This window comes from Coregonus clupeaformis, chromosome 23 (assembly GCF_020615455.1).
Source record: "Coregonus clupeaformis isolate EN_2021a chromosome 23, ASM2061545v1, whole genome shotgun sequence".
In the NCBI taxonomy this organism is placed as follows: domain Eukaryota; kingdom Metazoa; phylum Chordata; class Actinopteri; order Salmoniformes; family Salmonidae; genus Coregonus; species Coregonus clupeaformis.
Genome location: NC_059214.1, coordinates 5913528 through 5939324, shown reverse-complemented (window position 1 = coordinate 5939324; position 25797 = coordinate 5913528). Strand labels below are relative to the sequence as shown.

Here is a 25797-nt window from a genome sequence, read left to right as displayed (position 1 = left end):
TAGAGTCTGAAAACAATCTTTGTTAAAATATGAAGAGTCAGATGGGGGAATATACAGTACATTGCACACATGTAAATGTATCGATCTGAGTATCATTTTTTTAAATATATATTTTTTTTAGCCAGGTGTGTCTTTCCTTTCCTCTCTGCTGTGATATAATTTTAAATATCTTATTTCAACCAGATATTAATCCCTCCTGAATCTCTGCAACATTTTACATGTGGATTTGTCACTGAAGGTACAGTAAACTCCCTGTAATTTTTTGCAGAGGTCCCAGCAAGAGACCACAAAAGAGAGACATTAAAAGGGGGAGAGTTGAGAGAGAACAAACGAAATGAGACAGTTTCTTAGTCATTAGTCCAGTTAGAAAGTACACTGATCTCACTAAAGAGGAGCAATAGGTGACATCTAACTAGGCAGGTAGAGTGGGTCTTCTAGTTAAATAGAACTTGAATGTATCACCATGACCTGTCTAACCACTTAGTGTTTCCCCTCTACAGTTCACTTGCCTAATTATTACATCTCCATCTAACCCTTGAGGGAATGGAAGTCATGAAACCACACAGGTGTGAAAGTCTTTGTAGACTGGAGAAATCTACTGTACCGCACACCCGACAAAAGAGCTAAAGTGCAGAGAGATGTAGAGAATAATATATGTAATATACAGTATATATTATAGTATGTGACATTTTGAAAATGGAGTATACTTTAAATAGGCCTCCTGTAGCTCAGTTGGTAGAGCATGGCGCTTGCAACCCCAAGGTTGTGGGTTCGATTCCCACGGGGGGCCAGTATGAAAGATGTATGCACTCACTAACTGTAAGTCGCTCTGGATAAGAGCGTCTGCTAAATGACTCAAATGTAAATGCCCGGATGTCATACTCATTTTGGCTTTTCATCTAGTAGAATTCGCTGCACATTATTGAGGAAGAGAATCAGAGTAGGGGACGCCCTCTACAAAAATTTATGAATGGCGGGGAACAAGCGCAATTTCACATTTGATGACGCCTTCTCAGTATGGATGAATACTATGTTGATATTTATGTCTTACTGCATACGTTTGTACTAAACAGTACATTCTAAATATCATGTAGTACGATTAGTACACAGTATGCAGTTTAAGTAAGTTGTAGGCAAGCCATATTTCGGACACGGCCATTGATATATAACAAACAGAGAGAGGGGGGGGATCGTTCCAACTACCCAAAGAGGAGAGTGTTTGTGCTCACTACAAGACGAGAGGTAGACACATTGGTAGACAGAGAAATGCACTTTGTCCTCCATTGTGAAAAATACTCCTCAGCAAGAGAGGGATGGATAAAGGGAGAAACGGAGGTTGATTGAAATAGAGAGATAGAAAGAGAGAGAAAGGGAGAGGTAAAGCCTTGTCTAGGCTTCCCTACATGCCCAGTGTGCGCAAGTTTGTCAAGGTATGCATCTCTCCGTTAAGCTATCTCTCTCCCTCTCTCCCTCTCTCTCGGAATCCCCTCTTTCTCTGTCTCTCTCTCTTCCATCCTTAACAGCTATTTAGAGATTAGAGCCACTGCTCAGTGCACCCAACACTGGATTTGGGCCAAAACCCCAGACCAAGGCTCATGTAGAAGCCTTTTTCCCTTTGTAACCTTTTCTGCTGCTCAGAAAATAACACAGGAATGGTCCCGACCTAGTATTAGAAATCCCAGACCTATGCTGTAACATTGGTACTGTACATTGTCTAGAGAGACTGGTCTTGACACCAGGATAATCCTCAACAATCCTCAACAGTTTTGGTCTGATAGATTTGTGAAGGAATGTAAATCAACACTGTTTCAGCAGAGGTGTAATCTGTATGTTATGGTTGATGAAGCCTCTGTCGCACAGCTCTAATACACAGATGCAAGCCTTGAAATATTGTAATCTGACAGATAGGTAGTTGTACAAATACTACCCAAAGCTGCTATTCAGACAGCAGTTAAAAATGCTGTTTCCAACCTACAATATACCAGTAACCAGTCTGATAAACCCTGACATTTGTTATCCGATATATCTGTACAAATATTTATTCAAAGCATGAAGGCAGTAATGTGTGTGTAGGTGTGGGCATGTGTGTTTGTTTGTTTGTGTATCATGCCTGTGTGCATCATGTGTGCGTGTGTGTGTGTGTGTTTGTTTGTTTGTGTGCGTGTGTGTGTGTGTGTTTGTTTGTTTGTGTGCGTGCGTGTGTATCGTGCGTGTGTATTATGCGTGTGTGTCTGTACGTACCAAGCTTGTTGAACCCGCTGTAGCCCACCCCCTGCCTGCTGAGCACCAGTTCTTCCAGGTCCAGTGGACAAAGGTAGCCCTCACCATCTGGTGAACAGTGGGTGTCTGGGATGGCCAGGCTGTTCCACGTCACATTACTGACAATCACAGAAACACAGAGAATACACATTACATTTTAGTGCTTACTTATGTTAGCCATAAGTACATTATTCATTGAGACTGGTCTTGAGAAAGCCCTTAGAGCTGACGTTAAACAGTCTCAACTATATCCCCTCTTTTTGTTTCTCCTATAATTGATGAAAGACAGGAAAATACTTTACGTATACACACACTACTGAAATTCTTTCAATACACTTAACTGTAACATGCACAGACAAGAGGAGAACATATTGTGAGATGTAGAGTGCTGTAATGCTGGGGAAATGCTACTGCTAAAGGGCAGCATTAGATATGTGAGACTTCATTTCCCATGGTGCGGAGATTTTTTTTTTTTAAAGCTAATTTCCTGCAATTCTACACATTTTGCCATGACTTATGCCGTCTTAATATGATATCTGAGTAAGAGTGACTAACAAAATCAGTGTGGGCCCCCTGGTGGTCTGGGCACCTGGGCACGTGCCCTGCTTGCCCAGTCGGTAATTCGACCATGATTATTACACGTTTAGAAAGCTGGCTAGACTAATTTACCAATCTAAACAATTTTAGCTAATTGGCTAATTGAGTGACTGTCAGTAACCAGGTTTCCATCCAGCCTTCTTATGCAAGTAAAATAGATGTCGGATAAAGAATATTACGACAGGCCTGATGAAAACAGCAACTTTGTCGGTGAAATGTCCAAATGTCGCCAAAACAAAAAAAGGCTAGACAAAGTGGGATCTTTTTGTGTCGGTAAAATTAATAATGTGAGAAATGGCGGTGGAAATGCTTTTATGTTGAAATATTCATATAATAACCATCATATCGAAGTAAACTTGGAGTCACACGATGACATGTTGTGTGGTCTTCGTGAAAGCATGAAGTTTATTAGGCTACAGATTAAATAAATTATGATGAACTTCACAGGGTGGTGAAAGTGCAAGGTGATGAGCTTGATGCTCCTTTCCAATAAATATTGAGTGTTTTATTCTGGTGACATGATCGATGCTTGGCTGCCGTTTGACAAATAAAAATAATCTCTTTTGACCATAATAATCTCATTATCTAGGCTATACACGCACTGTATATGCGAGCTGTTGGCTAGAGTGCACATGCCAATAACAGAGTGGGCATATTCGCTGTGTACAGTGCCTTCAGAAAGTATTCAAAACCCTTGACTTTTTCCACATTTTGTTGTGTTACAGCCTGAATAAATTGTTTATTAAATTGCGGTTTTGTGTCACTGATCTACACACAATACCCCATAACTTCAAAGTGGAATGTTGATTGTATAAAATGTTAGAAACTAATAAAAATGTAAAGCTGAAATGTCTTGATTCAGTAAGTATTCAACCCCTTTTTATGGCAAGCCTAAATAAATTCAGGGGTAAAAATGTGCTTAACAAATCGCATAAGTTGCATGGACTCATTCCGTGTTTAATAATAGTGGTTAACATGATTTTTTCTATGATTACCCCATCTCTGTACCCCACACATACAATTATCTGTAAGGTCCCTTAATCTAGAAGTGAATTTCAAGCACAGATGAATAAATATGATCATACTTACTGACAGTACAATATTGGCACCATTTCATATAACTGACGACAGAGAATGTTCTGTGAAGCGTCTTCTGAGCAACGCAGACGCCATTGAAATGTCTGCAGACTCATTAGAACTTCAGCTTTCGTCCGTCTGTGACCAAGAGAAAGTAGTCTTCTTTCAATTCTACTCAATTATTTTGTATTTTTTAATGTTGAGAGCTCTAAATCCACCGGAGAACATCACAGCGAGATGAGACTGCTTTTGCTACAATCGCTAGACTCTTCCGTTTCATATGCCATATCACAATCGTAGCTTCACAGCCAGAGAAAATATATCATTTGTCTGGATAGTCCATACAAATGTGACATGATGCTCTCTACGCAAATTAGGTGTCAGATTTCACATACTGCATCTCATCGGAGAGTGGGAGACAACGTTAGAAGCGGGACAACCAGACCTTTCAAGGAGTGCACAGGGATTGATGCTGCATCATTCAGAGAGTGCTCTGTACACAGAAATGTCTGTCAGAACCGGTCCAGAACCACTCAAGGTCCCATAAATAGGTGACTTAATGCCTAAGAGGTCCAGTAATATTGTGTCACAGAACATTTACCAAGTTAAAAGCAAAAACAAACTTGTGAAATCTGGAATTCATCCTGATTAGTTTCATGAAATCTGTTTAGAATTCAATGTATGCAGTGTCCCCTGGGGCAGGAGAGCGCTTGTCAATGAGCGGAGATGGACAGTTCCGAGGGTGGAGGAGTGGAGGCTTTTAATATAAAGCCCAGACAATACAGGACATGTTAATGATTATGATTAGGGCTGGTTCTCTCGTGCAGCGCATCACAGCTCTAACTGTGATGGTGATGCTTCTTTTGTTTCCCCTGCTGGGGTTTCTGCTCTCCTCACCACTCACTCATCATCTGTATCTGAATATTAAACACTTACAAATACATACACACACGCACGGGGGCATATAAATCCACACGCACGCACACACACACCACCCTCAAGCATGACCTCATTGCATATAGGGGAGCAGAGAGGTGTTTCCTCATTACTTTCATATTTGAAATTTAAGAGATTGGAAAATATTCTCTCTACAGACCATGGCCTGACAAGACAGGTAGTTACTAGATGAAAATATCTATAATAATAATATGTCATTTAGCAGACGCTTTTATCCAAAGCGACTTACAGTCATGCGTGCATACATTTTTTTTTGTGTATGGGTGGTCCCGGGGATCGAACCCACTACCTTGGCGTTACAAGCGCCGTGCTCTACCAGCTGAGCTACAGAGGACAATTGCATACAGCACACTGGAGTTGAGTCATTGCCATTTGCAAATGGAGAAACAGTACCTTCTCCTGAAAAGAGTGCGCTGCACTGGATAGTAGCCATCTTACGAGCTCCTGACCAATTCTGCTATTTTGTGTTTTTATTTTATTTTATGTCTTCGCCATAATTTCCTATGACAGAAAACAGCTTCTGGACATCAGAACAGCAATCACTAACATCGATTTGGATGAAAATGTCCAACGAGTCGGCAGCACTGGACGTTCTGCGTACTCCGGACCAGGCCCTAATCCCCAGGACTCGAAAGAGGAAGTGGTGGCGAAAGAGAAGCAGGCGAGGCAGCATCCTGATGAGACTACGTTGGTGAGCAAATAGACCGCCATTGCCCTCTATTCTATTAGTGAACGTGCAGTCACTGGAGAACAAACTGGATGAGCTCTGTGGCTGAGCGAGGATATGGATAATATACAGTGAGCTCCAAAAGCATTGGGACAGTGACACATTTTTTGTTGTTTTGGCTCTGTACTCCAGCACTTTGGATTTGAAATGATACAATATGCAGACTGTCACCTTTAATTGTAGGGTATTTTTGTCCATATCGGGTGAACTGTTTAGAAATTACAGCACTTTATGTACATATTCCCACCCATTTTAGGGGACCAAAAATATAGGGACAAATTCACAAATTCCCATATTCCTAGCATGCAATGACTACATCAAGCTTGTGACTTAACGTTAGCTAGATAGCTAACAAGCTAGAAACTAACCAAAGCATTGTTTAGAAAGTTGCTTTTAGTTGCTGGTTGGTTAGATTGACATACATTACCAGTCAAAAGTTTGGACACACCTACTCATTCAAGGGTTTTTCTTTATTTTTTACTATTTTCTACATTGTAGAATAATAGTGATGACATCAAAACTATGAAATAACACATATGGAATCATGTAGTAGCCAAAAAAGTGTTAAACAAATCAAAATATATTTGAGATTCTTCAAAGTAGCCACCCTTTGCCTTGATGACAGCTTTGCACACTCTTGGCATTCTCTCAACCAGCTTCATGAGGTAGTCACCTGGAATGCATTTCAATTAACAGGTGTGCCTTGTTAAAAGTTAATTTGTGGAATTTCTTTCCTTCTTAATGCGTTTGAGCCAATCAGTTGTGTTGTGACACAGTAGGGGTGGTAAACAGAAGATAGCCCTATTTGGTAAAATAGTCCATATTATGGCAAGAACAGCTCAAATAGGCAAAGGAAAACGACAGTTCGTCATTACTTTAAGACATGAAGGTCAGTCAGTGCGGAACATTTCAAGAACTTTGAAAGTTTCTTCAAGTGCAGTCGCAAAAACCATCAAGCACTATGGTGAAACTGGCTCTCATGAGGACCGCCACAGGAAAGAAAGACCCAGAGTTGCCTCTGCTGCAGAGGATAAGTTCATTAGAGTTAACTGCACCTCAGATTGCAGCCCAAATAAATGCTTCACAGAGTTCAAGTAGCAGACACATCTCAACATCAACTGTTCAGAGGAGACTGCGTGAATCAGGCCTTCATGGTCTAATTGCTGCAAAGAAACCACTACTAAAGGACACCAATAAGAAGAAGAGACTTGCTTGGGCCAAGAAACACAAGCAATTAGACTGGTGGAATTAGACCGGTGGAAATCTGTCCTTTGGTCTGATGAGTCCAAATTTGAGATTTTTGGTTCCAACCGGCGTCTCTTTGTGAGACGCAGAGTAGGTGAACGGATGATCTCCGCATGTGTATTTCCCACCGTGAAGTATGGAGGAGGAGGTGTGATGGTGACACTGTTGATGATTTATTTAGAATTCAAGGCACACTTAACCAGCATGGCTACCACAGCATTCTGCAGCGATACACCATCCCATCTGGTTTGCGCTTAGTGGGACTATCATTTGTTTTTCAACAGGACAATGACCCAACACACCTCCAGGTTGTGTAAGGGCTATTTGACCAAGAAGGAGAGTGATGGAGTGCTGCATCAGATGACCTGGACTCCACAATCACCCGACATCAACCAATTAAGATGTTTTGGGATGAGTCGGACGGCAGAGTGAAGGAAAAGCAGCCAGCATGTGGGAACTCCTTCAACACTGTTGGAAAAGTATTCTAGGTGAAGCTGGTTGAGAGAATACCAAGAGTGTGCAAAGCTGTCATCAAGGCAAAGGGTGGCTACTTTGAAGAATCTCAAATATAAAACATATTTTGATTTGTTTAACTCTTTTTTGGTTACTACATGACTCCATATGTGTTATTTCATAGTTTTGATGTCTTCACTATTATTTTACAATGTACAAAATAGTAAAAATAAAGAAAAACCTTGAATGAGTAGATGTGTCCAAACGTTTGACTGGTACTGTATATACACGTGTATCTCAACAATACTTCCTCTAAAGGACCATTCAATTTCATGAAAATCCCCAAAATCATGGTATTTTGTTGGTCCTGGTTTCGTATGGAATCACTCATGAGCTGATTGGCTCTGGGTACAACAGAAACGCACCTTGTCATATTTCACTGCCACAAGCTGCATACACGCACTCAGGTTATGAATAGCCTATAGTCAGCCTGTTTAGCCCACTGTTATCATTGATACCGTAGATGAAAACATCTTGTACACTAAAAATTGAGTAAATGGAGGCCCTTACCCTTTCGTTGTGTCGTTGGTAACGCAGTGATGATTGAACGTTCCGAACATCTGAACTCCCAGGATTCCATACAGAGGAAGAAGAAGAGCAAGAATATCGACACACTCCAGATCTGTTCCCCTGACTGCCTGGGAGAATATTTTACATTAACCATCAACCAAGTATAGATTTCCATTTCAAATGATATTTCATATCCAGGTTATGTCATGTCCAAAGAAAACCCTGAGCACTTGAGGATGTTGGTAATGCGTGAGCGCGGCAGCTCGAAGCGGAAGTAGATCCTGAAGGCTCGTGATGAGGGCTCTGGGGATTCTCAACATGCCCCAGGGAGACATCTGGTCAACAACATCCGCTATCTCAAACACCGGAGGGAGAGAGGGAAGGCTATGAACAGGTGCTGTACCTGGAAGACCTCTGTTGTAAGGTAAATCTGTATGCAAATGCAAACACACACACACACATTTGCATGTACTAACACTCCAGATCTTTGTTAAATAAATACGGATTTGTTTTCTTTCAAATACGTTAGGTGCACTTGATTTATCTTGATTGGCATAATGGAACCACTATAATAGTTCAAACTACTTTAAAGAAAACAAAGACCTATTTACCAAGGTTTTGGACACACACACACAGAGACAATGTAAGGTGTAAAGTTTGTACCTGAAGCACCAGAGACACCCAGAGGAAGAAGACCATGAAGCCGTCAAACATACACCAGCGATCCTTAATGTACAAGTTATCCACCTGGATGGAGGGGGGAGAGGGAGGGAGACAGGCGGAGCAAATAGAAAAAGGGAGAGAGACAGACAGAGACACAGAGAGAGTTGAGATCCATTTAAATGTTCAATTCAAAGCAGGCTTTATCAATTCAGAGTTGCAGAGCTCTAAAATAACTTGATGCCTACTGATGCCATTTGGAGTTGGATTGGAGTATTTGTGAGGTGATCTAGACATGTTCTAAGACTGAATGGGGCTTTGTGATAAAACTAACGAAACACAATATCAAATATACAAAATATATATTTCACGTTAGGTTGTATTTTGAGTGGACTATCCCTTTAATAAATGGACACGTGGGGAGAGTGATATACTGAAGTACATAATGGAAATTATGTTCCAAGACACACATACCTAACTGCAGCCAAAGGAGAAGCACTAAACAAATGACTGTGCTCCCTCAGGGAAACTGACCATGCGCCTCCTTTAGGATAATTTTGCATAAATTAAACAAGAAAAATGGTTGATTAGACAATTCAACCGGGAGCACACTAAAAGGCCACGAGGCCAGACAAACATGGCCATATCTAATCACCACTGAAGTAGGTAAGCACTTCACATGCTCTCACAGGGTCACTCTTAGCCAGGTTGAAAGAAAATCAATCAAATGTGTTCGTTTATAAAGCCCTTTTTACATCAGCAGATATAACAAAGTGCTTATACAGAAACCCAGCCTAAAACCCCAAAGAGAAAGCAATGCAGATGTAGAAGCACGGTGGATTGGAAAAACTCCCTAGAAAGGCAAGAACCTAGGAAGAAACCTAGAGAGGAACCAGGCTAGTCCTCTTCTGGCTGTGCTGATCATCCATGTTCATTTTTCAAGATGTTCAAACGTTCATAGATGACCAGCAGAGTCAAATAATGAATCATAGTGGTTGTAGAGGGTGCAACAGGTCAGCACCTCAGGAGTACAAGCACAAGGGGGATGTTCTATGGATGGGAACCTCCTTTTAAACAGAGAGTTTAGTGAAATTACCTATTAAAATATTTGTTTCCTTAACTTGAAAGCAGTCTATGGACAAGGAGTGTGTGGGTTTTGTTTAACAAGCTACTGCCAATAAATAAATGCTAATAATATTATGAACGTTTTGGGCCCAAAACACCATCTCCCCCGTTTAGTATGTTTCAACTCCATGCCCAAATAATCTCTTAAATTGATTGTGTTGCTCAACCAAAAATATTTTTCAGATGATTGGGTTCCAAAATGTAAAACATGCTTAACGGGAGAGATTGACTTGCATAGGGTTTGCGACCAGAAATGCTAATATTAGCATTTTTTATTTTATTTTATTTATTTCACCTTCATTTAACCAGGTAAGCCAGTTGAGAACAAGTTCTCATTTACAACTGCGACCTGGCCAAGATAAAACAAAGCAGTGCCATAAAAACAACAACACAGAGTTACATATGTGGTAAAAAAAACATGGACAGAGGGCATAAAAAGGGCATAAAATGGTCTTGTTAGTAATGGACATTTGGGATGCTTGTGCTTCACACTATTCATAAGGAAAATTTGAGTGCAGGTTTATCACTGTACAGTGACAGAGGGTGGTGTAAAATGGGTATTGATTATAATTCATCTTAGTCCTGACACATGGTAACTCACTGTTGAAGGTAACACATTTGGATGCTCAAGTGATTTTCCATCATAGTTCAAATGCACTACACCTTCAAAAACATGAAGCCTTGGAACCCAGGGTATGACTGCTGGTCTGTTGAGGTGTTTGGAAAGCATTTGGAATACGTCCGGACATGTGTGTATGTGAAGAGTAGCAGAGGCCTCGTTTGATCTGTGAGTCACTCATAGACAGAGAGACAATGCACCCACCAATGCTCTAGGAAGGGCTATGTCAGTAATGTTGCATGAATGAGTTGGTCTGGTTAAGTGCAGGTGGATGTTCGCCTGACTGCCCACTTAAGGAGAGAGGAAGTGAAGGAGACACTCTGGTCAATATACACTCTACGGCCAACCACACACACATGGGAATATTGGTTGTTATCAATATAACGTCACAATACAGTGCAGAGCGTTCGATTTGGCTGCTGGGGGGCAAGGAGACCCCCAGCTCCGGTAAAACCATTGACAACTAGGCCTACGTGCCATTTTAAAGGAATTGTTAAATGTAATAACTATTTGGTTTTAATATCATCACCTCTTGAAGAGCAGAGTCAAAACTACACATTTCCGATTATTCCACATTTAGCTCTATCAGAGTTATACAGCAAGTAACTGCATGCATTTTCAGATACAATATACAGTGAGGCAAAAAATAATTTGATCCCCTGCTGATTTTGTACGTTTGCCCACTGACAATGAAATGATCAGTCTATAATTTTATTGGTAGGTTTATTTGAACAGTGAGAGACAGAATAACAACAACAAAATCCAGAAAAACACGTTTCAAAAATGTTATCAATTGATTTGCATTTCAATGAGGGAAATAAGTATTTCACCCCTCTGAAATACAGTGGGGGAAAAAAGTATTTAGTCAGCCACCAATTGTGCAAGTTCTCCCACTTAAAAAGATGAGAGAGGCCTGTAATTTTCATCATAGGTACACGTCAACTATGACAGACAAATTGAGAAAAAAAATCCAGAAAATCACATTGTAGGATTTTTTATGAATTTATTTGCAAATTATGGTGGAAAATAAGAATTTGGTCACCTACAAACAAGCAAGATTTCTGGCTCTCACAGACCTGTAACTTCTTCTTTAAGAGGCTCCTCTGTCCTCCACTCGTTACCTGTATTAATGGCACCTGTTTGAACTTGTTATCAGTATAAAAGACACCTGTCCACAACCTCAAACAGTCACACTCCAAACTCCACTATGGCCAAGACCAAAGAGCTGTCAAAGGACACCAGAAACAAAATTGTAGACCTGCACCAGGCTGGGAAGACTGAATCTGCAATAGGTAAGCAGCTTGGTTTGAAGAAATCAACTGTGGGAGCAATTATTAGGAAATGGAAGACATACAAGACCACTGATAATCTCCCTCGATCTGGGGCTCCACGCAAGATCTCACCCCGTGGGGTCAAAATGATCACAGTGAGCAAAAATCCCAGAACCACACGGGGGGACCTAGTGAATGACCTGCAGAGAGCTGGGACCAAAGTAACAAAGCCTACCATCAGTAACACACTACGCCGCCAGGGACTCAAATCCTGCAGTGCCAGATGTGTCCCCCTGCTTAAGCCAGTACATGTCCAGGCCCGTCTGAAGTTTGCTAGAGTGCATTTGGATGATCCAGAAGAGGATTGGGAGAATGTCATATGGTCAGATGAAACCAAAATATAACTTTTTGGTAAAAACTCAACTCGTCGTGTTTGGAGGACAAAGAATGCTGAGTTGCATCCAAAGAACACCATACCTACTGTGAAGCATGGGGGTGGAAACATCATGCTTTGGGGCTGTTTTTCTGCAAAGGGACCAGGACGACTGATCCGTGTAAAGGAAAGAATGAATGGGGCCATGTATCGTGAGATTTTGAGTGAAAACCTCCTTCCATCAGCAAGGGCATTGAAGATGAAACGTGGCTGGGTCTTTCAGCATGACAATGATCCCAAACACACCGCCCGGGCAACGAAGGAGTGGCTTCGTAAGAAGCATTTCAAGGTCCTGGAGTGGCCTAGCCAGTCTCCAGATCTCAACCCCATAGAAAATCTTTGGAGGGGAGTTGAATGTCCGTGTTGCCCAGCGACAGCCCCAAAACATCACTGCTCTAGAGGAGATCTGCATGGAGGAATGGGCCAAAATACCAGCAACAGTGTGTGAAAACCTTGTGAAGACTTACAGAAAACGTTTGACCTGTGTCATTGCCAACAAAGGGTATATAACAAAGTATTGAGAAACTTTTGTTATTGACCAAATACTTATTTTCCACCATAATTTGCAAATAAATTCATTAAAAATCCTACAATGTGATTTTCTGGAAAATATTTTCTCATTTTGTCTGTCATAGTTGACGTGTACCTATGATGAAAATTACAGGCCTCTCTCATCTTTTTAAGTGGGAGAACTTGCACAACTGGTGGCTGACTAAATACTTTTTCCCCACTGTAACTATTTGACCCCCTCTCAATCAGAAAGATTTCTGGCTCCCAGGTGTCTTTTATACAGGTAATGAGCTGAGATCAGGAGCACACTCTTAAAGGGAGTGCCCCTAATCTCAGCTTGTTACCTGTATAAAATACACCTGTCCACAGAAGCAATCAATCAGATTCCAAACTCTCCACCATGGCAAGACCAAAGAGCTCTCCAAGGATGTCAGGGTCAAGATTGTAGACCTACAAGGCTGGAATGGGCTACAAGGCCATCACCAAGCAGCTTGGTGAGAAGGTGACAACAGTTGGTGCGATTATTCGCAAATGGAAGAAACACAAAAGAACTGTCAATCTCCCTCGGCCTGGGACTCCCTGCAAGATCTCACCTCGTGGAGTTGCAATGTTCATGAGAATGGTGAGGAATCAGTCCAGAACTACACAAGAGGATATTGTCAATGATCTCAAGGCAGCTGGGACCATAGTCACCAAGAAAACAATTGGTAACACACTACGCCGTGAAGGACTGAAATCCTGAAGTGCCCGCAAGGTCCCCCTGCTCAAGAAAGCACATATACAGGGCAGTCTGAAGTTTGCCAATGAACATCTGAATGATTCAGAGGAGAACTGGGTGAAAGTGTTGTGGTCAGATGAGACCAAAATCGAGCTCTTTGGCATCAACTCAACTCGCCGTGTTTGGAGGAGGAGGAATGCTACCTATGTCCCCAAGAACACCATCCCCACCGTCAAACATGGAGGTGGAAACATTTTGCTTTGGGGGTGTTTTTCTGCTAAGGGGACATGACAACTTCACTGCATCAAAAGGACGATAGACAGGGCCATGTACCGTCAAATCTTGGGTGAGAACCTCCTTCCCTCAGCCAGGGCATTGAAAATGGGTCGTGAATGGGTATTCCAGGATGACAATGACCCAAAACACACGGCCAAGGCAACAAAGGAGTGGCTCAACAAGAAGCACATTAAGGTCCTGGAGTGGCCTAGCCAGTCTCCAGACCTTAATCCCATAGAGAATCTGTGGAGGGAGCTGAAGGTTCGAGTTGCCAAACGTCAGCCTCGAAACCTTAATGTCTTGGAGAAGATCTGCAAAGAGGAGTGGAACAAATTCCTTCCTGAGATGTGTGCAAACCTGGTGGCCAACTACAAGAAACGTCTGACCTCTGTGATTGCCAACAAGGGTTTTGCCACCAAGTACTAAGTCATGTTTTGCAGAGGGGTCAAATACTTATTTCCCTCATTAAAATGCAAATCAATTTCTAACATTTTTGACATGCGTTTTTCTGGATTTTTTTGTTGTTATTCTGTCTCTCACTGTTCAAATAAATCTACCATTAAAATTATAGACTGATCATGTTTTTGTCAGTGGGCAAACGTACAAAATCAGCAGGGGATCAAATACTTTTTTTCCCTCACTGTATATACAAAAGTATCTGGACACCCCTTCAAATTAGTGGATTCGGCTATTTCAGCCACACCCGTTGCTGACAGGTGTATAAAATCGAGCACACAGCTCTCCATCGACAAACATTGACAGTAGAATGGCCTTACTGAAGAGCTCAGTGACTTTCAACGTGGCACAGACAGACAAATCTGGGTTTGGCAGATGCCAGAAGAACGCTACCTGTCCAAATGCTTAGTGCCAACTGTAAAGTTTAGTGGGGGGGGGGGCTACTTACTTTGGAGGTGACCACAACTATTTTAATACAGATCCCAAAAAAATTCCACCTTATGTCTCACTCATTATGAAAATGTATTTCTTTGTCATTTTGAAACTACTCTAATGATGAAATGAGTCCATGTACCTCACAAATTGCTGCCTACATCTAGCTAAAGTTTACTCAACACTCAACATTTGTCGGATTGTTTATTTGTTTGTATTACATTCCATTATTTTGGTCAATAACTGTTAGTTAAGCATGTTAATTTTTTTTCTTCAATCATTTAGTACTTAATTCTAAGCTTACATAATAAGATTCATATCTGAAAGCCCTCCAAAATATTTGCTAATGATCATACACAGTGCATTCGGAAAGTATTGAGACCCCTTGACTTTTTCCACACTTTGGTACATTACAGTCTTATTCTAAAATGCATTAAATTAATGTTTTTCCTCATAAATCAACACACAATACCCCATAATGACAAAGCGATAACAGGTGTTCGCAATTTTTGCACATGTAAAAAAAAGACAAAAAAAGAACCTTATTTACATAATTATTCAGACCCTTTGCTATGATACTCGAAATTGAGCTCAGGTGCATCCTGTTTCCATTGATCATCCTTGAGATGTTTCTACAACTTGATTGGAGTCCACCTGTGGTAAATTCAATTGATTGTGCATGATTTGGAAAGGAACACACCTGTCTAGATAAGGTCCCACAGTTGACAGTGCATGTCAGAGCAAAAAACAAGCCATGAGGTCAAAAGGAATTGTCTGTAGAGCTCCGAAACAGGATTGTGTCGAGGCACAGATTTGGGGAAGGGTACCAAAACTGTCTGCAGCATTGAAGGTCCCCAATGATGGCCTCCATCATTCTTAAATGGAAAAAGTTAGGAACCACCAAGACTCTTCCTAGAGCTGGCCGCCCGGCCAAACTGAGCAAACGGGGAGAAGGGCCTTGGTCAGGGAGGTGACCAAGAACCCGATGGTTGCTCTGACAGAGCTCCAGAGTTCGTCTGTGGAGATGGTAGAACCTTCCAGAAGGACAACCATCTACAGTGGGGAAAAAAAGTATTTAGTCAGCCACCAATTGTGCAAGTTCTCCCACTTAAAAAGATGAGAGAGGCCTGTAATTTTCATCATAGGTACACGTCAACTATGACAGACAAATTGAGGAAAAAAAATCCAGAAAATCACATTGTAGGATTTTTAATGAATTTATTTGCAAATTATGGTGGAAAATAAGTATTTGGTCACCTACAAACAAGCAAGATTTCTGGCTCTCACAGACCTGTAACTTCTTCTTTAAGAGGCTCCTCTGTCCTCCACTCGTTACCTGTATTAATGGCACCTGTTTGTACTTGTTATCAGTATAAAGACACCTGTCCACAACCTCAAACAGTCACACTCCAAACTCCACTATGGCCAAGACCAAAGAGCTGTCAAAGGACACCAGAAACAAAATTGTAGACCTGCACCAGGCTGGGAAGACTGAATCTGCAATAGGTAAGCAGCTTGGTTTGAAGAAATCAACTGTGGGAGCAATTATTAGGTAATGGAAGACATACAAGACCACTGATAATATCCCTCGATCTGGGGCTCCATGCAAGATCTCACCCCTTGGGGTCAAAATGATCACAAGAACGGTGAGCAAAAATCCCAGAACCACACGGGGGACCTAGTGAATGACCTGCAGAGAGCTGGGACCAAAGTAACAAAGCCTACCATCAGTAACACACTACGCCGCTAAGGACTCAAATCCTGCAGTACCAGACGTGTCCCCCTGCTTAAGCCAGTACATGTCCAGGCCCGTCTGAAGTTTGCTAGAGTGCATTTGGATGATCCAGAAGAGGATTGGGAGAATGTCATATGGTCAAATGAAACCAAAATATAACTTTTTGGTAAAAACTCAACTCGTCGTGTTTGGAGGACAAAGAATGCTGAGTTGCATCCAAAGAACACCATACCTACTGTGAAGCATGGGGGGTGGAAACATCATGCTTTGGGGCTGTTTTTTCTGCAAAGGGACCAGGACGACTGATCCGTGTAAAGGAAAGAATGAATGGGGCCATGTATCGTGAGATTTTTAGTGAAAACCTCCTTCCATCAGCAAGGGCATTGAAGATGAAACGTGGCTGGGTCTTTCAGCATGACAATGATCCCAAACACACCGCCCGGGCAACGAAGGAGTGGCTTCGTGAAGAAGCATTTCAAGGTCCTGGAGTGGCCTAGCCAGTCTCCAGATCTCAACCCCATAGAAAATCTTTGGAGGGAGTTGAAAGTCCGTGTTGCCCAGCGACAGCCCCAAAACATCACTGCTCTAGAGGAGATCTGCATGGAGGAATGGGCCAAAATACCAGCAACAGTGTGTGAAAACCTTGTGAAGACTTACAGAAAACGTTTGACCTGTGTCATTGCCAACAAAGGGTATATAACAAAGTATTGAGAAACTTTTGTTATTGACCAAATACTTATTTTCCACCATAATTTGCAAATAAATTCATTAAAAATCCTACAATGTGATTTTCTGGAAAATATTTTCTCATTTTGTCTGTCATAGTTGACGTGTACCTATGATGAAAATTACAGGCCTCTCTCATCTTTTTAAGTGGGAGAACTTGCACAATTGGTGGCTGACTAAATACTTTTTTTCCCCACTGTATGCAGCACTCCACCAATCAGGCCTTTATGCTAGGGTATCCACACGGGAGACACTCGTCAGTAAAAGGTACATGACAGCCCGCTTGGAGTTTGCCAAAAGTCACCTAAAGATTCTCAGACCATGGGAAACAAGATTATTTGGTCTGATGAAACCAAGATTGAACTCTTTGGCCTCAATGCCAAGCGTCACGTCTGGAGGAAACCTGGCACCATCCCTACGGTGAAGCATGGTGGTGGCAGCATCATGATGTGGGGATGTTTTTCAGCGGCAGGGACTGGGAGACTAGTCAGGATACAGGGAAAGATGAACGGAGCAAAGTACAGAGAGATCCTTGATGAAAACCTGCTCAAGACCTCAGACTGGGGCGTAGGTTCACCTTCCAACAGGACAATGACCCTAAACACACAGCCAAGACAACGCAGGAGTGGCTTCAGGACAAGTCTCTAAATGTCCTTGAGTGACCCAGCCAGAACCCGATCAAACATCTCTGGAGAGACCTGAAAATAGCTGTGCAGCGACGCTCCCCATCCAACCTGACAGAGCTTGAGAGGATCTGCAGAGAAGAATAGGAGAAACTCCCCAAATAGAGGTGTGCCAAGCTTGTAGCGTCATACCCAAGAAGACTCTAGGCTGTAATCGCTGCCATAGGTGCTTCAACAAAGTACTGAAGGGTCTGAATACTTACGTAAATGTGATATATATATATATATATATATATATATATATTTTTTTTATACATTTGAAAAAATGTCTAAGAACCTGTTTTTACTTTGTCATTATAGGGCACTGTGTGTAGATTGATGAGGGGGAAAAAACAATCTAATCCATTTTAGATTAAGGCTGTAACGTAACAAAATGTGGAAAAAGTCAAGGGGTTTGAATACTTTCCGAATGCACTGTATTTAGGCTAACTAAACGAATAACTGTTGTAGGTTATTTTTTCATATTTGCCAGCCATCAAATAAATATGTTTCTGTTTTCAAATAACTACTTAGAGTATTTGAAAAGTTGGTAATTATACAAATGAGGGCTGTCAAACAGAAGAAAATAAATTAATCGCGATAATTACAGCATCACAGCAAATTGCAAATTCCGAATTTGCTCAAATTGAGCTGTAATTTACGCTTTTTTATACAAGAATATTGACGTCTTGATTTTGTCCAAAGTAACGGTTAGCAAAATCTGGTAAATCGATGAAACACACTTTAACCTCAATATCAACTTATTTTACATTGCATTGCTGTATAGATAATGTATTTTGCTATATAGATAATGTATTTTGGGTATTTTGAATGCTTTCAGACAATGTGATTAATCACGATAAAATAAATTTGACAGCCCTAACACCAATAGAAGTATTTTCTGCCCAGGTCTGGTAAATACTGTCCATGACTCTTTTTTTTCTGAATAAAATAATAGTATTTGACTTGCTTCATTAAAACCAATTGAAGTCTGCAAGCTTTCTGGTATTGAAATACAAAAAAAGCCCAGAGTTCCTGCCCAGATATTATTCATAACATAATAGACAACATGAATGAATTAAAATAAAACAATATTGTGTTGTTGAATGGCCATCATGATAGACAACAACAGAGCACACATGGGAACACGGAACAAGTGTATTCACATTGGAACAACAGCTTCAATAACTTACTTACCAGGATATAAAGATCATACTCGATCTTCACCATATGTAAGAAGCATCAAAGGCTAGTAGGCTACAGGGTAGGCTTACAACCTACAGCAAAGTGACTGAGAGAGGGGTGTGTGTGTGGTAAGCAAGGGCTGATAGAATTGGAACAGAAGTACACATATAGGGGGAAATGGCACCCTCAATGGAGACAAAGCACACATACCAAAGGGAAAAGTAAAGCTGAAATTGCTCCAGTACTGCACATAACATGCAATTAGGCATACCCTGTAAATATGGCATATATGGTGCATGTACAATGTACACGTACAGTACCAACATCTACAGTACGATCAGAGAGAGACAAGAAAACGCCCACCAACATCTGACAGAGAGGCATATATGCAAACGACACACTCAGTGGAGTGAGGTGTTGTGGGATAGGATGGGACAGCGGGGAGGGGTTATGTGACTCACCGTGAGTTGGCTCCTCATTGGTGCGTTCATCCCCAGGTTAGAGGGGGGGGGCAGAGAGACCAGCCAAAGAGAGAGACCGGGAGCGAGTGATACTGTATCAGTGTCTTAGGGTTACCTGTTGTAAGATAGAGATAATACTACAGCAGTCAAATGACTGGAAGAGAGAGATAACATTCAGCAGTCAAAAGTACAGCTAGACAGTTCAGAAGTGAGGTCTGTGTGCACATAGAGCAATTATCAATAGAAAACATCATCAATATTAATTTCAATAAGTGTTTGGCCTATCAATTCCAGCTCAATGAATATGTCAGTTCAATGTCAGCCTTACTAAGTACCTTGATCAAATGAACAGCTAGCCTGAACACGTAAGCTAGGCCTAACTGTTGTTCAGTTAGCCATACAGAAATCAAAGTGAAATCCTAAATATTCCATCCAGATAGACCATGGTGTGAATTCGTGTTTGTTCTTGACTCTGCCAAGACTCTCTGTACATCACATTAGCATGATATCATAAGTCCGTGGACCATTATCAATGACAATAAGTAGCCTATAATTCCACCCTGTCTTATTCCAATAGCCATAGATGGAAACAGACTTCTCCAATTGCACTTCGCGAAATGTTTTAACGTCAAAGTCCACAATTCGAAAATAGTCAAGGCATGGGGAAATTACATTAGAAACTGAGAGAGGACTGTATAATGCCTATATGCCCACTATATCACCCTCGCCTTGTGGCAAAAGATTTATATGTGTCCTCTAAACACACAATGCAGTCAGAAGCAATTTGCAATGTAATTGCTACACTTAGCATATTTTGGTAGAGATTTGAGGAAGAGAGAAAACAAAATTACAGGGAGTGAGTGCTATAATGCGGGAGTAAAGTTGCCAGAGACTACAATTAGCCTCCCATTTGGAGAAAGGGACATTTTCTCTCACGAGCAGGATCTAATCATCGGGCACATTAATTGTAGCTGTGAGTATCTATTAGCTTCAACAAACATACTTTTTAAGAGTTTGTTTCAGTGCACTCTGAAATAGTCCTGTACCTTGCTACAGTAACTATAGCAAGAAAAATAAGTGTGACGTAATGAGACTACAGTATAGGGAAAAGTGACAAAGTACAGTAATAGCCTACCTTAATAACCTAGCTACTATTGTCAAAGTGACATTGTATGCCCAGTGGTGTAAAGGTCTTAAGTAACAATAGCAGTTTTTTGGGGTATCTGTACTTTACTTTATTATTTATATTCTTGAAAACGTTTAATTCACTACATTCCTAAAGAACATTATGTACTTTTTACTCCATACATTTTCCCTGATACCCAAAAGTACTCGTTACATTTTGAATGCTTAGCAGGACAGGAAAATTATCTAATTCACACACTTATCAATTAAAGTGCTATACAGAAACACAGCCTGAAACCCCAATCACCAAGCATTGCAGATGTAGAAGCACGGTGGTTAGGAAAAACTCCCTAGAAAGGCGGGAACCTAGGAAGAAACCTAGAGAGGAACCAGGCTCTGAGGGGTGGCCAGTCCTCTTCAGTCTGTGCCAGGTGGAGATTATGAGAGTACATGGCCATTAAAGCCCAGATTGTTCTTATCAAGAGAACGTCTCTGATCATCCCTACTGCCTCTGATCTGGCGGACTCACTAAACACATGCTTCGTTTGTAAATTATGTCTGAGTGTTGGAGCATGCCCCTGGCTATCCGTTAATACATTTTTAAAAACAAGAAAATGGTGGCGCCTGGTTTGCTTTATATAAGGAATTTGAAATGATTTATACTTTTACTTTTGATACTTAAGTATATGTCACGATCGTCTGGGTAAGGAGTAGACCAATACGCAGCGTGTTGAGCGAACATGATTGACTTTATTATACTAACGCACAAAAACCAAAACAATAGACGACTCGTGAAGTCCACAGTAACAATGACCGTAAAGGAACAAAAACCCACCAACCCAAAGTGAAACACAGACAGTTAAATATGGCTCCCAATCAGAGACAACCAGCAAACAGCTGACACTCGTTGCCTCTGATTGGGAGTCACTCAGTCACACATAGAAATGAACACAACAGAAATACCAACATAGAAATACACCCAATGAATGAACACACCCTGGCTCAACATAATGAGTCCCAGAACCAGGGTGTGACAGTATATTTTACCAAGTACATTTACTTTCGATACTTAAGTATATTTAAAACCAAATACTTTTAGACTTTTACTCAAGTAGTATTTTACTGGAAGACAGACTTTTACTTGAGTCATTTTCTATTAAAGTATCTTTACTTTTACTCATGTATGACAATTGGGTACTTTTTCCACCACTGTGTATGACAACTGTCTTAACACACTGTCAAGACACAAACAATTTTCCATCTCGATTATGACACTTGCATGCTGACCCAGCCAGCTGTGTTGCGTGCGCGAGCACTGCAAAATACATTTACACATACATTACATGGTATTCAATAATTTCATCTGAACTGCTTGCGTTTGTCAACGTGCGTCTGCGTAGCGAGGCGCTAAAATAGAACGTTCTATTTTAGACGCTAGACACGCTGCAAGTCCCGCCTCTCCCATCTACTCATTGGTTTTTACGAGCATATCAGGGTTTCCATTAAGAGAATGTGGTGCTGGATATTTTTATTTACCGGACATTTGAGAAGTTTCACCTTGCCAAAAGTGCACAGGACATATGAGTGGTTTCATGCGACAGACGTTTAGTCACGGTAATTAGGCTTCTCCAAGCTCTGATGCTGCTGATGGTCATTAGTAGCCTACTAAACTTGCTAACTGCCTGGTACTCAGCACTCTATTGTCCCTCTAATCACTCTGACATCAATGCAAATGTAACCTAAAATCTAATCAAACACTTGATGAGAGCTCATGTTGCCCAACATTTCGATAGGCTATGCAATTGCATGAGAAAACAGAGTGATGGCCTCTATTAAAAAGAGGAGGATCCCATCAGCTTTCTATAGGCTAGGCCTACTATATTTATTTCTCAACTTTCCTAATATTAAGCATATTGCCTCTCTTTAAAACAGGAGTATAGCCTACCTGGCTGGCATGGAAATGAACCACGGGAAAAGGGTCCTCCATTCGCTATTTAAGTGCATAGATGACAGGTATTTTTTTTCCGCTGCCCGTTTCGAGACGGGTGCATGATAATTGTCCATTCTAAATCAAAACAAATTTCACACATATTATTTAGTATATGTAAAGAATGATATATTAGACTATCACTTGTGAATGATGCCCAGCTTAAGGCAAGAAACAGTGTGTTTTTTCCCCCGACTTTTTCAAATCATAGTCGCACACCTCATGTAGCCTAGCCCATAGGCCTATATGTTTTGATAAGGTTTGTATCACAACTAAAGTGGCCAAATAACTTCTTAAAATGAAGCACATTAATCCGCTTTACAACGGGTGTCGAGCCTAACTGGCATACACAGCGCGAGTTTCAAATTTGGGGAAGATAATTTTCACCATAAAAATGCACCTTTATTATAAAGGCATTACATACATAATCACATTTGTGGTCACTTTTGATAATGTTTTTTTCCTGCTAATGGAACATTCATACTTATAGTATACTGCCATGTGTGCATTGCTGCGCTTATAATGTGAAGAAATAGTCTAATAGTTTCTCAACATTAAGCTAAACGTTCTCATCTGTTGCATCAGGCTCATTGCTTAAAACTGAGTTTTTTATGCTAGTGGTTGTATTTATTTGGGGATCTATTGCATCCCACAACTGTCCCAGACTATGTTTGGAATATTTATTTCTCACACAGAATAGAATAGGTTAACTTGTGTACTATGGGGGATAGTAGATTGACATAGGCTTGTGCTTTTGCTGTTCGTTAGGCCTACTCAACTTGTTGGCTGACCAAAAGTAAATGTGGATAGTTTTTCCAATATCTTCCATATGCGCCTCGGAATTGGATAAGGACGCGTGCAGTTGCATCCCAGATGTATCTATCTTCACTTGTAGCCTGTGAGAAACGAGGGAGCCATGTGTGAGTGAGAGGTGCTTCGGCACGCAGCCGGGAGAAGGGAATTATAATTATTATATTCAGCCCAAGGGCACAACGGCCACTGGCCGCAAAATGCATGGATTGTTTTAAGGGGCATCACGGCCACACAAAGGGGATGCAGCCAGGAAATTCGAGGCATTATCAAGTGCTTGTCAAATTGTGAATGAGACTAATGAAGTGTGTACAGCCTGCGCAAAAAACTAAGCAGAGCTCATGCCTTTCATGCAACTTTTTTCAAATCATCATTAGTCGCATCATGCAGCCTTAGAATGTATTAAAAATTTAAAAATATAGCCCAACATTTGTATCACAACTAAATTTACATAAATAACTCGAAATTAATCACATAAGAGTACCTGTTTCTTTGTTAACCGCTCAAAACAGAATAGCTGCATGTGCGCACTCCCTCAAATCGTTTGGAGAAAATAGCTTTTCTGTTTTATTCTGCTATTTTCAATTGTATTTTTCATACTATAAAATAATGCCCCGGAATTCTAAGCAAATCTTGTCTGATAAATTAACTAGAGTAGCCCACAGCCATATGGCATAGCCAGATCTGGGCCAAACATAAGGACAACTCAGAGTATGCTATTCTGCTTAAACCCCCTGTGTAGCTCAGTCGGTAGAGCATGGTGTTTGCAACGCCAGGGTTGTGGGTTCGATTCCCACGGGGGGCCAGTATGAAAATGTATGCACTCACTAACTGTAAGTCGCTCTGGATAAGAGCGTCTGCTAAATGACTAAAATGTAAATGTAAATGTTCTTCTGAAATAGACAACATTTTCTTCATATCATGTTTCTTTACACCTGTCTAAAATAAATAATGGATTTATTTTGATGGTGTAGGCTATATTACATGGATTTATTCAACTTTTTCAAATGTAGATGTTCCAAAGGTCTATGCGTGGAAGCCAGGAGAGGCTATTTGCTAGACAATCACCGACTGACAAAATTTAATGACCGCCACAACCCTAAGAGAGACTGTTAGGCAAAACATAATCTTTGTGTGTTATATACCATAGTAGAATAACTATAACGGCAACCTAAATTAAAGTAAGCTGGCATGAGATATTGGTTGGAAAAAATGTACCTTAATGCAGGGATGGGATATGCTACTCTACTCCAAATTTGACCTACAGTGCCTTTGGAAAGTATTCAGACCCCTTCCCTTTTTCCACATTTTGTTACGTTACAGCCTTATTCTAAAATAGATTAAATACATATTTTTCCTCATCAATCTACACACAATACCCCCATAATGATTTTACCCGAGTCTCTTTAAAGAGGACTGAGATCAGTTATTTTAAAGAGGACTATATGTGAAAACACCCTTAATCTAACCATGATGGTGTTCCGACCCCAGTGCAGCTCAGTGTAAACAAGCATAAGGTAGGGTCGGAATTTGCTGGCTAACATTTGATATGGCTTTCAATTAACTTCTGTGGAATGGGGAATAGCTTGCACATGAGGAATTTAAGACAACAGTTGCAGAGCAGAGGCCTATAGCGACTTAAATAATGGTATTTGTACTCTGTGTGTTAAAGCAGCTTCCACAATGCTTATCAGTTCCAGAAAGAATGTCCAGCATAGGCCTATGGTTCCTGTCCATGATAATAAAACAATATATAGGCTATCAATCAAATGTACATGTATTGCAACCATAAGTCTGTGTCCTCAGCATCCATCTTGAATACAAATGTCACCTGGCTGGCACTGGATAGGCCTACATCAAATGTCAAGTGTATGCAAAGTAAACATCCAAATGTAGCAGGTGTTTTATCTATTACAGAGATTATGCAATATACAGGCGATTTTTCAATTTGTAATACATGCCCATATTGAGACTGTAAACAAATATGTTCTAATCTTTGCTGGAGATCCCCAGACACCGACTGAATTGCATCTGCTGCTTCACCAAGGTTACTATGGAAACGGATAGGCACCAAGCTACATCAAAATAATAAAGGGAAAATGACGGTGTATTGTAGGCCTATCCAATATGCGGTGTTAATGTGTTTCTGTTCAAGGCAAACAAAGCGCTTGTTATACGTGAAGAAGGATAATGTCCACCTAATAAAATGCGGTTTTGGAGGCATGGCCATAACTTGTTTTTCTTCCTGGAGTTGATCTACAAGCTTCAACGCAGTCCCTTGCGCGCACACCCATACCATTCACGTTTTCGCATTCGATCGTTTCAAGGTAAGGAAGCATCAAATCAGATACATGTTGAATCACTTACGCGATAAGAGTGTATATTCCCGGTTATCGGTGGCAATGTGTCGTGCTCTCCATGACATCAGCTGTTTTCCGGTGTGCGTTATGATGATGGAGCGTGTAGGTGCGTGCGCGGAGGCGGTGCTCGCGCTCATTAATTTCCTACGATCAGTTCTTCCTCAATATAACTGTATCCGTGTGGCTGTTACACATTCATTAGGGATACAGCTGAGATTTAAAACTATCCTCACTCTTTCACAAACAAAAAAATATATCAATATAAAGGCAGTGAAGCTTTAATAACCATTAAGTTGATTCATGAGACAAGCTAGTCTTTGATCGACTCCATGCAAACTCTATGCAGTTCCCCAGATAGCAA

At 40.9% G+C, this 25797-nt stretch overlaps 1 long non-coding RNA gene across 1 annotated transcript in view; it reads right to left on the bottom strand.

Annotated features, from left to right (window-relative positions):
* Positions 1-25515, bottom strand: part of LOC121536614 — a 79007-nt gene extending 53492 nt beyond the window's left edge. The window contains exons 1-5 of the long non-coding RNA XR_005994888.2: positions 25444-25515; positions 19155-19269; positions 8549-8632; positions 7886-8315; positions 2242-2378 (exon numbers count right to left, since the gene is read on the bottom strand). This is a non-coding gene — a long non-coding RNA (uncharacterized LOC121536614). The remainder of the gene's footprint in view (positions 1-2241; positions 2379-7885; positions 8316-8548; positions 8633-19154; positions 19270-25443) is intronic.
* Positions 25516-25797: the final 282 nt, after the last annotated feature.